Below are 14,403 nucleotides of genomic sequence, written 5' to 3'. Positions count from 1 at the left end.
AGGTGCTGAGAGTTTTGTTCTTGGTGCTAGGGATATTTAAGCAGAGTTTGGGCTACTTGAATAATGTTTTCTTGCTGATATTCAAAAATATCCAAGGTGAATTTATGGGATGATCTTTAAGTACCTTTAAATCTTGAAGTTCTATTATTATTTTAATAAAATAATGTTCAAATAATTTTACTTCTAAAGTCTCAAGTATTGTTAAATGTAGTACTTGAATCTAAATCCTGAAGCTATATTTGCAAAAAGGGACTTCCTCACAATTCTTTCAGAAATGTTAACATTAATTTAAACCATTCTAGACAGCTGACCTTGGTGTTCACTCAGCATGAATTAGTGTCGACATGAATAGTACAGTTACCTGTCAAAATTATTTTAAGTTGCTTTAGTATACCTGTGAAGCTTTAATCAAGTTAAAAGAGTGTTTTAAAGAAGCAAATCTTCTTTACCTATAGTCCCATTTATTTTGTAATTTAAAAAAAATCTTTTATATAAGGACTTTTTGTACTCTTGGAGAAGACACCAAAGACCAAGAAAAAAGAAGACAATGGTAATAATCGAAATTAACTGTTTGATTTGTAATTACAAATAACAAAGATTTCTCCTGTTCAAATGGTTGTCTTCAGAAACTATTTCTACCACCACCATTTCCTGTGCCCCTTAGGCTCATTGTATTATTCATATCAGCTTACTTTTCCTTGTACTACAAAACCATCTTCATTTTCATTTTCTTCTAAATCAAACCAAAAATTAATTAATTAATTATCTGGAGCATAGTAAGTGTTCAAGAAAAGCTAAAATTCCACTGTAACAGAGCTCTCATACAGTACAATTTCTAGGGGTACTGCTCCCATTAGCATCCAGGTGAATGGCACACCCCAAGGTTATGCAGTGCACAGCACAGCCCATGTGACTGAAAATAGTGGCCCTGTGCTTTCATAAGAAAAAGTGATCTCATTTTCTATGGAGATGAGAAAAATGTTCTCACGGATTTAACGAAAAAGAAATCCAATACCTATTATTATAATATCTACTTTAAACTACTTCCCAACAACATTATTTATTAAAATGCAACTGTTCAAATCAAGTGTGATATTTATCAATATGTGTATGTGTGTGTATGTGTGTATATTAATACATAATTTCCAAGATGTTAAAGTAACCAATCTCATGTAAATACAAAATAACCATTTCATTTATTTTATTCGACTCAGGAATTGTTGTAAACAGGTAAGATGTAGGCTGATTCCAAAGAAAATCTGAAGAATGTATGTACACATACATTTATACATCTACCAAAACAAATAAGATATTTTGTGCTAAACTGCTTAATTCACCTCTGGGCATATAAAATGTGATGTTTGTGGTTATCTTTCCTGTAGAGCAGAAACAATTCAAATCTCCACTGAACAAAACTCATATGAATCACTATGGACAAATATTAGTTGCATATTATCAATTCTTTACAAATTAATTTCTGACAACACTATAAAATGGCCCACCAATATAAAATTGAATAAACATGCATGCACATGTAAAAAGAGATACCCATTCATATCCTTTGCTTATTTTCAGGTCTGAAGTCAGAGAACTTTAAAAAAAATTAGGAATGTGCAAATTATTAACATGGTTAATGCTATATGCATCATAACATCCTGCAGCTATTTCTTCTATGAAGAAGAAATGAAAAGGTTAAACATGAAAAGGTTAAATTTGTTACTTATTTATATAGTCATTTATCAATCAAGATCTAAGTGTAGTATTTATTCTTAAAGAACGATTTTTCCTTAAATAGTCTTTCTGGATTAATATACTCTGTATAGGCATGTGTCTGTGTGGGCACACACACACATGCACATTTGTATGTATTTTCCTTTTTGTATGGAAGAAAGATCAAATTAAACAGGTTAAAATCCTTTCCTACCAAAACCTATGTAACTCCAAATAAACTTATTGTCTACTAATTCCATCTGCTGTGACAATTTATATAATGATTTCAGAGTATGGTCTTATTTTATTTTGGACAGTTAAACAGTAAATTTATTTGTAGTTTTCTCCATAATGATAAAACATTATCCATGATAGTATATCTCCTCCCTGACACCTGAGCTTAAATATAATTTAAACTGTCTCAAAACGTTGATATTTTTGTAAGTTAAGATATTCTCTGTAGCTTCTCTTGTCACTTTCCCCATTCCTTGATCATATTTTAAATAACTGTTTGGCCTATGTTTTCTAATGGGCAAAATTACTACACCCTGCAATGTACACATGAGTCTCTCTCCTGCTCCCGTGGACTACAGAAGGCATCAGTGCATTCTAGCTGCTGTAACAAAAGAACTTAGATGGAGTAATTTGGAAATGATAGAGATTTATTGCTCACAGTTCTGGAGGCTGAGAAGTCCAAGATCAAGATGCCTATCTACTCAGTGTATGGTCAGGAGATGCTCCAGTGGCACAATCGGTGAACGTGCGGTACTTATACAGCAGTGTATGGTCAGGACTCTGTGCTGCATAGAGGGTACCTTCTGTGTCCTCATAGGGCAGAAGGGAAAGGACTAACAAGCTCCTCTAACGATTTTTATAGAAAGGATACTGATACCATTCATAAAGTTCCTGCCTTATAACCAAATCATCTCCCAAAGAGCACAACCTTCTAATACCATCACCCTAGAGATTAGATATCAACACATGGATTTTGGGGAGTGAGGAACAAAAAATATTCGGACCACAGGGCCAACTACCTCCTTCAGCGAACTGGTCATCACCTTGGATTGTGGGGCCAGGTAGAATAAAGTAAATTGACAAGATTAAGATTGAGGTTTATGAAAAGAAGATGTCCTGTTCAGTTCCCACCGGTTGTGTGTTCCCTCTGTGTTTAACCAGGCCTCTGAGGGTCAGGTGTTGCTATTATCCTTCAGGTGGAACCTGGCAGCTGCTATTTGTCCTGGCAGTGTTGCTTTGCTTCTTTGAGTTCCTAGTACCCTTGGGAAGAGTTTGTGGAGGAGAAATGACAGGTAAGTAACACCATTCACACACCAAATAGTTGTTACTATTGATTCTTTCTGCAAAATACATATGTTGGTATCATACAGCTGCTTGTTTGACAAAGAAGATAATGTTGCTTTTCTTTAAAAAAAAGAATAAGAATGGAAAGAGATTTTACAACTATGTTTTTCTCTCTGCCCACACAAACAAAAAAAGAGTCATCAAAGTTAAAACTTAAATGTGGGAAAGAAGAAAAGAAAGAAAAGAAAAGTGAGAAGACAGTTCTTGGATTTCTACGATGTGTCAGGAGCTCTGGCACAGCACATTGTGAGATAGATTCTGACTCAGTTCATCACCTTCCATTGCTCATGTCTTGATAACCTTAGATCAATTACATCACCTCTCTGCTCTTTGTTTTCTCTTCGAAAAAAAAATGGAAATGATAATGATTGCTGACTGGATTAGGTAACCTACTCTATATAAAGCATATTGTAAGAAATGTGATTTTTGTATTATCACCTTCAATATTCAAAATCACCCTCTGAATACCACTGAGTATTTCAATGAGAAAAAGTAATCAACATGAAAGACTACATCTAAATTAACACTTGGCTTCTTACTGTAATGCAAGATGAAAATTTGTGTGCATATTTTATATTTATTACAAACAAAATAAAGGGTTTGTCCTGATTTGGAAGCAATCAAAAGGAAGCAAACATTAGTCTCTAAACATTTTGTTTAGCTGTTTTTACCAAGACAGCACTAATAATATAGCAAAGAAAAGTAACATACTAAAATGAATTTCTCCATTTTTAAGAAAGACTGACAAGAAGAGATGTTTTACTTGAAGGAAAGTTAAATTCCTTTTTCTGAGTTCTCTTTTGTATTGTGATCCCTACTTACCTTTTCAAATTACTATCATGGATCGTGACATATCTCCATTTTCTAAGACAATAACACTACTTGCTCTTTTCCCACACGTTTTATTATTTGTTGTCTCTGTGATACATATCACAGGATTGCACCAACCCTGAAAACCTTTTCTTCTGTCCCTGAATTATCAGAATCTTCCTTTTAGGTCACAGAATGCAAACATTTCCAAGAAGACTTGACTGAGTCTCTCAAACAAATGTAATCTCTTCCTCCTCTAAACAGACTTCAGACTTGATCTAGATGCCAGTTCTAAGACTTTTCATAGTATATCTTTTGTGGTCAAGAGAAAGAATTGCCATTAGGAAGCCACACCGAATCTGAGAGTGTTATTTAGTGTATGTGGTTATGTCTGGGGAATTGCTGACTCCATTAAGCCTGACAACTACTTAGATCTCAGACTACCGAATGTTCTCCAAGGAGAACATTTCTTCTAAGAGAAAAAGGTACTGGGCATAATGAGGCTTTATTTCGCAGGAAGCAGTGAGCATTGCTTGATGTTGTTCACTTGAATTTGGTATTGGATGTGTCTCTGCCCAAGATGTTTAAGAGAAAAGGCTGGAGAGGAGGTTGTTAGTTAAAATGAGAAGACGTTTCACTAAAACTCTATAGGAAGTTGGAATATACATGACATGCTTTGGAATCCTAATCACAGTGCATTACAAAAGACAAAGATGGCATCTAATGATGCTTCAGAACAAGAAGTCTTCATAGCTATGGTGCAGCTACATGGTGCAGCTACATGGTGCCTGACAGGAATCTAAGAATTTGCATAAATGTCCCACAAGCAAGGACAGTGATACCTGGAAAACATCGAGATGCCCACTCAAAGAAGCTGTGGACCTTCGTAAAAGCTCTAAGCACAGAGAATGTAGTACAACCCAGCGAAATGGGCAGAGATGACCCCCAAACCCCCATTACCTGGAGGAAGCAGTAGTTACAACAGAGGGGACAGCAGTGCAAATGGAAGTGTCCAGCACCTATTAGATGTGGGTACATTTTTGATTAATCCTAAAAATATAGGATGAGGACTAACCTAGAAAAGAAAAGGAAATGATAGCAAATATGATTTATAAAATAAAAGTAATAGTACTATACAAATCTTCTGTCTCCTACTAGGGGTGTTAAAAACAAACTACATGGGTAATTAACCCCTATAATAGCTAGTATAGTATTGTTTTGTATGCGACAATGTACTTAAAAATTTGAGCCTTGACTGAATGAAAATGAAGCAATATATAAGCAACAGGATTAGTAATTTTCATGACAATAAAGGTGCCTGCTATGATCCGGATAAGTGTCCCCCAAAGGTCCATATGCTAAAGGCTCAACTCCTAGCTGGCTCTAATGGGAGGTGCTGTGGACCTTTAGGAGATGGGGCCTTATGGGAGGTTCAGAGGACATTAAAGGTATAAACTTGAAAGGATTGGGGGACTTTGTCCTCTTCCTCTTCTTCTCTCTCTTTTGCTTCTTGGCTAAAAAGTGAGCAGTTTGCTCCACCAGGTGTCCCATACCAGTGCTATCTGGCCTACCCACCAGACAGCCCAAATCAAGGGTAAACATTTGTTCTTTATAAGTTAACTATCTTAGGTGTTTCAGGAACTTAGAGAAAGCCAACACAGTGCTTTAGATATTTCAGTGTGTACAAATAACCAAGGAGGAAATTTATTAGACATTGAGAGACACAATAAATTATTTGACTATTTGAAAACAATACAATTTACTTAAAAAGAAGACAACCCACAAGGAAATTAGAGTCTAGCAAACTAAATATCTTAGACTGTTTTTATATAAGTATCTTTGTCATTGACCATAAATTTCTCACAATTTTCAATATATCAATAATTTAGGAAATACATGCTTCATATTTTGACAAGAATTAAAGCAAATTTGAAAATTATTTTATACTTATTTATCATTGATCTGATAATAAATAAATAATAATTGTTTTATGTAATACCTCTCCAACTTGTCCAAAGTTCTACTTTCTATGGTTTTAGTTACCTGAACTCAATCTCAGTCCAAAACACTAAATGAAACATTTTTTTAAAAAAATAAACAACTCATTAGTTTAAAATTGTACATCATTCTGAGCAAAATGATGAAATCTCTCACCTTCCGGCTCCATCCAGCCCAAGACATGAATCATCCTTTGACCTTTATGACTCTGAAAAAAAAAATTAACTACCCTTAATGCCTTGATATATCCATGAAAAAATCAAGAATTATAAATTAATGTAGATCAATTGAATTATCCAATAAGTTTCTCAAGAAAATTTAATAATTTGACATTTTTCTAAATGCTTGCCTTATAATACATACAAATATACTAAATGTGTATTTTAGTTGAAATTTAAAAATGAATCCAGTGAACCTTATTCAGCTAATATGTAATTACAAAATAACTTATAGACATGTGAACAATGATATTTTTTTAAAAGTTGGAATGTCTGAATACAATGCTATAAAAAACTTTTGCATTGGTAGCATTATAAATGAGACTAAAAGCAAACGTCAAGTTGAGAACCAGGCCATATCAGCAACAAACTCAATATGCAGTCACTGACCTTGAAAGGAGAAGACGGGGGCACAAGTCAAGGAGAGAAGGAGGCCTAGAAGCTGAAAAAGAGAAGGAAAATGATTCTTTTCTAAAACCTCCCAAAGAAATACAGTCCCGTCACCACCTTTGGAACAGTGAGATCTATCTGGAACTTCTGCTGTACAAAGAAGACAATAAACATTCTGTGTTAAGCCATTAAATTTGTGGTAATTTGTTATACTTCCAATAGAAAACCTATATACCAAATATAACTGAATGAATTTGACTATTTTGATTTCATCTTAATATTCCCAAAGGTAAAATGTACTTATTCTAAAAAAAGAGAGAGTTTAGAAACATAAGAATCTTCTCCTATCTCTGACACAAATAGAATTGGATACTCTCTGAATCCTGGATTCAGTAAGACATCATGTGAGTCTATTTGAAGGTGTCTGTCATTAATGATAATTTAGTTCAAAGAAGGTTTTATACACTGGGCAGATCACTATGAAGAAGAACTGAGAAACAAATCCACTCTCTGGATACTCAAAATCCTTGTATGTCTATTTAAATATTAAATTAAGCCATTATTTTCTGTATAGTTATCTTTTAATTGCACCTTTTGGAGTACCTCAGCAGGAGAGACATAATTATAAGGTGTGATATGAGCAATTTCATTTTCTTTCTATTTATTCAGTGACTAAGAATGGTTGAAAATTGTCCTCTTATTTTCTCTGGTAGAGTATTCAGATATTTAGTCTGATTTGAATAAGACTGCAGAAGGGTTTCTGAGCAATTACTTTGCTCACACATAGAAACTACAGCCCTCATTAAAATATAATCATCAAGTTCTATTTTATACAAGAATGGAAACATACAATGCATTTATTGTCAATTTTTAAGGGGGAAAAAAAGGAGATATTTGTGGGTGAAAACCCACATCCTTAGGAGCAAATTATTGATGCCTTCTAAATCAACAGCATTCTAACAGCTATCCAAGTCTATGAAAAAGTTTAGATTGACCAGACTGGAGTGACTCAGGCTGACTTTCAAAACAACAGACCTATATGCCTGCATACGTAGTCATATGAATTCTTGGAAAAGAAAACTATGCTTTTTTTGAGCATCATTTCCGAAGGTAATATATAATAAATGTGGTCCATTTTATTCGCTGAAGTTCACCAATACAGCTCATTGCTTATGTACTTCACATGGGAAGCTAAATGATCCTGCAGAACTTCTAGAGAGTCACAGTGAAAGAGGACAAGCACCTAACCATTCCTACATCTTTGTTGTCAAAAAAGAATAGGTTCTCACTGTATCCCTCAGTTATTTAAAACAATAGGCAACCTCACAAACATGTAACTCTAATTTTGTCAAATTTAACTTTTTGATTTGAAGACTTCATCTTATTGAACATCAGTGAAGATGTACTTAAGTGTATGTACACATATACACATTCACAAATGTGAATATCATGTTTGCGCAAACTCCAGCATACCATACCCCCTGACACACACAGATTCTATAATTAGGGTTAATTGTAATCAGAAATATTTGAAGACAAAATGTATTCTAGTCACTAAAATGCTATCTTTTGCAGAGTAAGAATATCATGCAGTGAAATGGCCTTACCCTATAAAAATAAATCTAAGACTGAAAAATATTATGAAACCAAACTGTAGAAAATTGTAATGAACTCAGGACTTCATGTGTTTACACCTGTTCTTAACTCCTTTTGCTTTATTTTCACTCTACAAATAACATATTATGCATGAATTTTATAGGCTATAATGGTTAAAGTTTTAATAGTATTAAATCTAGCACAAAATCAAAATCTTTAAAAAACAATGCTGACATTGTATTATATATAAAATAGATATGTAGAAATATGTAAGGGTTTAGAGTCTAGAAACTCATGTTCACATATCTGTCTTAGCTAATTGATTCAAGGACCTGTGCACCTACCTGAGTCATGTATCTAGGAAAGAGTTATGTTTTAAACCCCGGGGTTAGTTCCATTTACTAATTATAATTAACTTGCTAGAATCTAATATAGCATTTTGCTTCTGTTTCCTCACTGATAAAATGTACTCAAAATCACAGACTTTAATAAGAAAAAAAAAGCAGAACAATTAATTATAAACAGTTTCAGACTTTATCCTCCTTCTGCCTACTAAGAGGAGTCTGCCTTTGCCTAGCATCACTTCCTTTTGTTTCCTAACTTTCATGAAAAGTGTTGCCAGTGGTTTTAAGAGTTGTGAAATAGAATTTGTAATACAAGGATAACACTTCCTGAGAGCAGGCTTGGGAGGCCCTCCATTCTCCCCCGGCCCAGTTTAAATTCCATGATCCATCACCCTTAATTCCTTAATGTCTCCTTTATTGTATTGGCCTGGCCAACCCAAATCCAATCTTTTTCAATCCCCCCAGCAGGTAACTGTGGATGAAAAAAATACATAGTCTCATTAATCTGCCTTTTTATTGTTTATAATACATCTTCCCTTGGGCTTCAACATTGCCCTCCAACCATTTATTTTTAGTCAGTAAACTCTTCAGCTCTTAGACCCTCTGCTTACCAGTTTTCAGAATCCAATAAGTAGATCAAAATTAACTCTATTAATTGAACTGAAGGAGTTGCCATCTTTCTATTCAACCACTGATTTGCCTGTGGACATATGGGTAAGGAAATAAATTGTGAGTAGGAGTTTATTATGAAATATGGACTGGAACATCTATAGAGTTGAACTCAGTATGCACAATGTTAATTCTCTAAATTATACATTTACCTCCCATTTGTTGTAAAGTACTATTTATCATGTAGGAGTCAACTGGAAAACCTCAATTATTTCCTTAACCTCTAGAATGTGGAGGATTTTAATAATTTTCCGTACAGGGTACTGAATTGCCTTAACTTAACCCTAAAAGATGTCTGAAGAGAATTTCAGTAGCAGTGTACTTCATTATGTTCGGCTTTGGAGCTCTGCAGCATAAAGAACTAAGAATAAATAATGTAAAGATTGTTTTTAATTAGGTACAAGACAATGAAGAACCAAAGAACTAGCCAAAGCCATTTGTAATAGTCAAGTCAGCAATTTAAGAAACAAAGGTTCTATACCAAAATGACTAAGCCAAATCTCTTATTTGAATTAACTCAACTTCTCTACTACAGAAAAACCTCTGCTAATAATGCTAAAAATCTTTATTAATACAGGAAACTGGATTACTTGGCTTTTGGGTTTCCGTCCACTGGTTGCTCTGTGTGATTTGGCCAATACACTCTCTAGTGAGGAAGTCTTCCTTCCGCTACTTTGACTAAGAAAATGAATTTCCCAGGAAGATAAGTACAGCTCTTTTTGTTTGTTTGTTTGTTTGTTCAGCTATGTAATATAGATAACTGTTTCCTCAGTCCTAATCCCTAAATACTCTAAAGTAACCAACAAACTTTGCATTGCAGTGAGATTTGAATATTGAAAGAATACTTGCCAGAGAATGCAATTCCAAATGAAGTCATATCAAATTAGAATAATTTGTGTAATAAAAGGAAGAGCCATATTGAAACATTCTGATTTAGATTAATTTAAATTTTTCTTGAGAGGAGAAAGAAAAATAAGAACCTGTCCCAATCAGCAGCTAGATGCTACTTCCCTGGACATAAACACAGTTTGACAAATGTTCTACCTTCAAGAAAGCATCCTGTGCTGAGCTTTTCACAGCAATGGAAATCAGCTTGCACGTTAGCATCCATACTCATCTATAGCACTGTGTACCCACAGACAATATCACACTGTTTTGATTGATGCTTTCATTAGAATGGTTCCGGCTGTCATTTGTGTTCTCATTCTTACCTAGACAAATAATTGATTTCTTTAGATACTGAAAAATGCAGAGAATATACAATGAAATCCTCCTTATACTACAATTATATGATTTTACAGGCATGCTGGATATTTTTGCAAAGGTTTCCCTATCTTGGTATGCACAGGAAGGTGGGGAGGTGGCCGGGAGAGAGGAACAATGTAGGTACTGTGTTTCACACATGTGTAAGCAGTCTGTTCCTTGGAATCTTGGCCTTGCCTATGCTCTCTACTAGATCACTTTCCCTCAAAATATGCCTGGCTCATTCCCTGCTTCTCTCCAAGCCCTTGCTAAAACCTCATTTCCCCACACAGACCATCACTGATCATCCTATCTAAAATCTATGCCACATCACATTCTTCTCCATCCTTTCTTTATGATACTTCATAGGCTTCATCACCATGTGGCTATTCCTTTTCTTTTGCTTCCTAATTACCAGCCTAATTCATACACACACGTGTGTGCGAGACACACACACACACACACACACAACAATGCAGGTTTCATGAGTGTCTGGACCTTTTCTTTTTTCTTGCTTGCTGTGTCAGTACCCAAAACAGAGCCTGGTCCGCAATTGCTGAATACACGAATAAATTTCTTATCTTTCCCCAAGTCATATTAAATCACATCTTGATATGAGCAGGTAAGGTACACTTTTGTGGACAATGGAGATAGAAAAGGCAAAGATGATAGAAAATTCTTGTGAGTAGTTTTTGTAGAAAGGGAAGGAAAGAGTAGAATCTTAAGGAGGGAGAAAAAGTTGTTGTTTTTAAGATAAGAAAAATAGCATGCTATTTTCTGCTGTAGTTTTTTTCCCAGGGGCCAAATGCAGAAAAGATTTTGTATGCAATTAAAATATTTATATAAAGGCAGCATTCATTTATTCACATTGCAAGTATTTCTTAACAGGAAGCACATTAATGTGTGCCTCCTGAGTCCACACATTCCTTTGTACAAGGCGGCATTGATTTTCAACATATCAGAGGAGGAGGAGCTTAACATTGATGAGAAATCAATTTATTTAGCCAGCTGTATTTTATTAAAATCGAGTGAAAATGAGTATACTGAGTCAAATGCCTCTAGAGCACTCAGAGTTTTCTCATTGACTTAACTCTCCTTAAAACTGTTCTATAGCAGAAATGGAATGCTCCCTAGTACTTGGATTACGATAAAAAATGGAATGCTCCCTAGTACTTGGATTACGATAATGTCAATTTTGAAAATATTGGTTAAAGTCTCCAAACACCAACATTGGTGGATATTTTCATCATCTGACCGAAAGTACTGACAGGAACAATTTAGAGAGCTCGGCTTGGTGGCACACACCTGTAATTCGTGAGTTCAATGCCAGCCTCAGCAACTTTTTGAGGCCCTAAGCAACTTAAGGACACTCTATCTCAAAAAATATAAAGGACTGGAGATCTGGCTCAGAGATTGAGGACCCCTGGGTTCAATCCTTAGTACAAAAAAAAAAATAGAACAACTTGGAGGAGGACATTTTTTTATTGGTTCACAGTTTCAGAAAATCAGTCTACATAAGTTGACTCCATGGTTCTGGGCCCCAAGTGAGAGTGAGGCAGATCACGGTGGAAAGCCATGGCAAAGGAAAGCATCTCAGAACATGACAGCCAGGAAGGAGAGAGAGAGAGAGAGAGAGAGAGAGAGAGAGAGAGAGAGAGAGAGAGAGCCAAGAACAAAACATAAATCCCAAAGGCAAGCCCCCATTGACCTACTTCTTCCAGCCACATCCTATCTGACTATAGACATTGCCCAATTAATACATTCAAGTGTATTAATCCACTGATTAAGTTATAGATTTTATACTAATCACTTCACCTTTGAACATCTTGCATTTCTCACACATTAGATTTTTGAGAACATGTGCAAACTGTAATAGTAGAATTTTCATTGCTAGACCATTCTCCAATGCTCCTTCTCTACTTCTTCTATAAAAACTCAAGGACCTGAGTTCATATTTTAAGTCATCTCAAGAAGTAAGACAGGCCCTGGTTGTGAGTGTTGGGATTCCCTGTTTGGGTCCATATGATCCAGCTAAAACCAGCAGCAATCTTGAAGGTTTTTTTCTCACTGGTGTAAGTTTAAATACAAGAAGCGCTTCACCAAGGTTGTAGACCTCAATGTTTAGTATTCAGGGGCTACAGGACAGATCCTCCTCCAGAATCCACCTTTCTCAAGGAGCCATGTTTGGTCAGGCACAAGTCTCTGAGACACTGAAAAAATTTTTTTCTTCATTCCCACTTTTTGGAGGTTTGATGTCCCCTTCTCAGAGTCTCGCCACCTCCAAATTCTCTTGGCATTTAGATAATTTCAGTTCATATGCTCAGAAGTTTTAAGAACATGAGACATATGCTAATAGACTATCATCTCAGCTTGTTGTCTTCAGGTGGAAAATTCAGGGAAGCATTCTATATTCTTCTCAGGAGTTCTCAACACAATCAAATGCTATGTAATGACCCTTTATATTGGTTCTTCAATCCTCTCCTTGTCTTCTTCTCACAAAGGCTCCCTGGAGTTATAGGTCACTCTTACCCAACTTCATATGTCAGATTCTGTTTTTTACTTTTGGAAAGAAATCATACAAACTTTGTGCCAGGATTAAACCTAAAAAGTAGAACTCTGGAAAGAAATTCTGAATCTGGATGAAGCCAGATGCCTGACAAGACCTTTGGCTTGCTGTACCATGACAATTACTAACTGTCCCATGTCAAATAGATTGAGGGAAGAAAAAAATTAGAATGTATATCATCAGCTCCTCTGGTTCTCAGACTTTTGGATTCAGCCTGAATTATACCAACATGTAAATGACAGATTGTGGGACATATCAGCCTCCATAGTTGCATGAGTCAAAAACACATAAATAATATTTGTGTCTATATAAATGGTATAAATGTATAATAATATATTTGCATCTCCTACTGATTGTTTCTCTGGCTAATATAAATTCTAAACTTCTGTAATCTAATTATAAGATTAAAATTGTGTTTGATAAGCTATGATGTCTTTGGACATCCCAAATTGTCTCTAAGCATAAGAAAATGCAAGTCTCTCATAACAAAAGATTCATAGCTATACTGGCTGCAGGGTATTTATAATCATGAATATATGTTGACAATGTTATCAAGGAGTAAGGTTAGACCCTTTCTTTGCTTTATCAACCTTTGTGACGTCTTTACCTTTGGATTTTTGCTCTTTATAGTTGTAAGAGATCTGTAGAAACTCCCAACATTAGATCTAGATGGAGTATATTTAGATGGAACAAAAAGCACCTTTCAGGGTCTCTTTTCCAACAGTTAGAAAAGTGCTCTTAAATACTCTTCAAAAGAATATTGGTCTTGGGGCTGGGGTTGTGGCTCAGCAGTAGAGTGCTCGCCTAGCACATGAGAGGCCCTGGGTTTGATCCTCAGCACCACATAAAAATAAATAAATAAAATAAAGGTATTGTTTCCATGTACAACTAAAAAAAAATTTTAAAAAAGAGCATTCATCTTATATGAGTCACTTGCCCAACCCACAATCAAAGCCAAAGAAATCAGGTGTTATAGTCTATATACAGGTGTTTCCTCAAAGTTCCTGTGTTAATGCAGCAATATTCAGAGGTAAACTGATTAGATTATTAGAGTTATAACCTGATCAGTCCATCCTAGTTTGAATACAGGGACTGTAGGTAGGTGGGGCATGGCTGGAGGACTTGGAGGACTTGGGTCACTAAGGACCTGCTCTGGAAGGATCTATCTTCCCTGCAGCCCCTCCCCATTCTCTATTTCCTGTACAGCATGAACACAGCAGTACTTCTTCACCAGGCTTTTCTTTTGTGAAGTTCTGCCTCACCTTTAGCCCAGGGCAATGGAGTCAGCCCACCATGAACTGAACCTTTGAAACCATGAGCCAAAAACTTGTTTTTCTCCTCTATGTTGTTCTTATTGGATATTCTGGTCACAACAAAAAACTGACTAACACAGCAGGATCACCATGACAAAGGCTAACTAGAGTTGTATCTCACATCATTCTAAATGGAGAGAAATTGAAAGCATTCCCTCTGATTTCTTTCTTCGGGGAGAGTTCATCTT

Source organism: Marmota marmota, unplaced genomic scaffold (assembly GCF_001458135.2).
Source record: "Marmota marmota marmota unplaced genomic scaffold, marMar, whole genome shotgun sequence".
NCBI lineage: Eukaryota > Metazoa > Chordata > Mammalia > Rodentia > Sciuridae > Marmota > Marmota marmota.
This window is presented reverse-complemented; position numbering follows the sequence as displayed.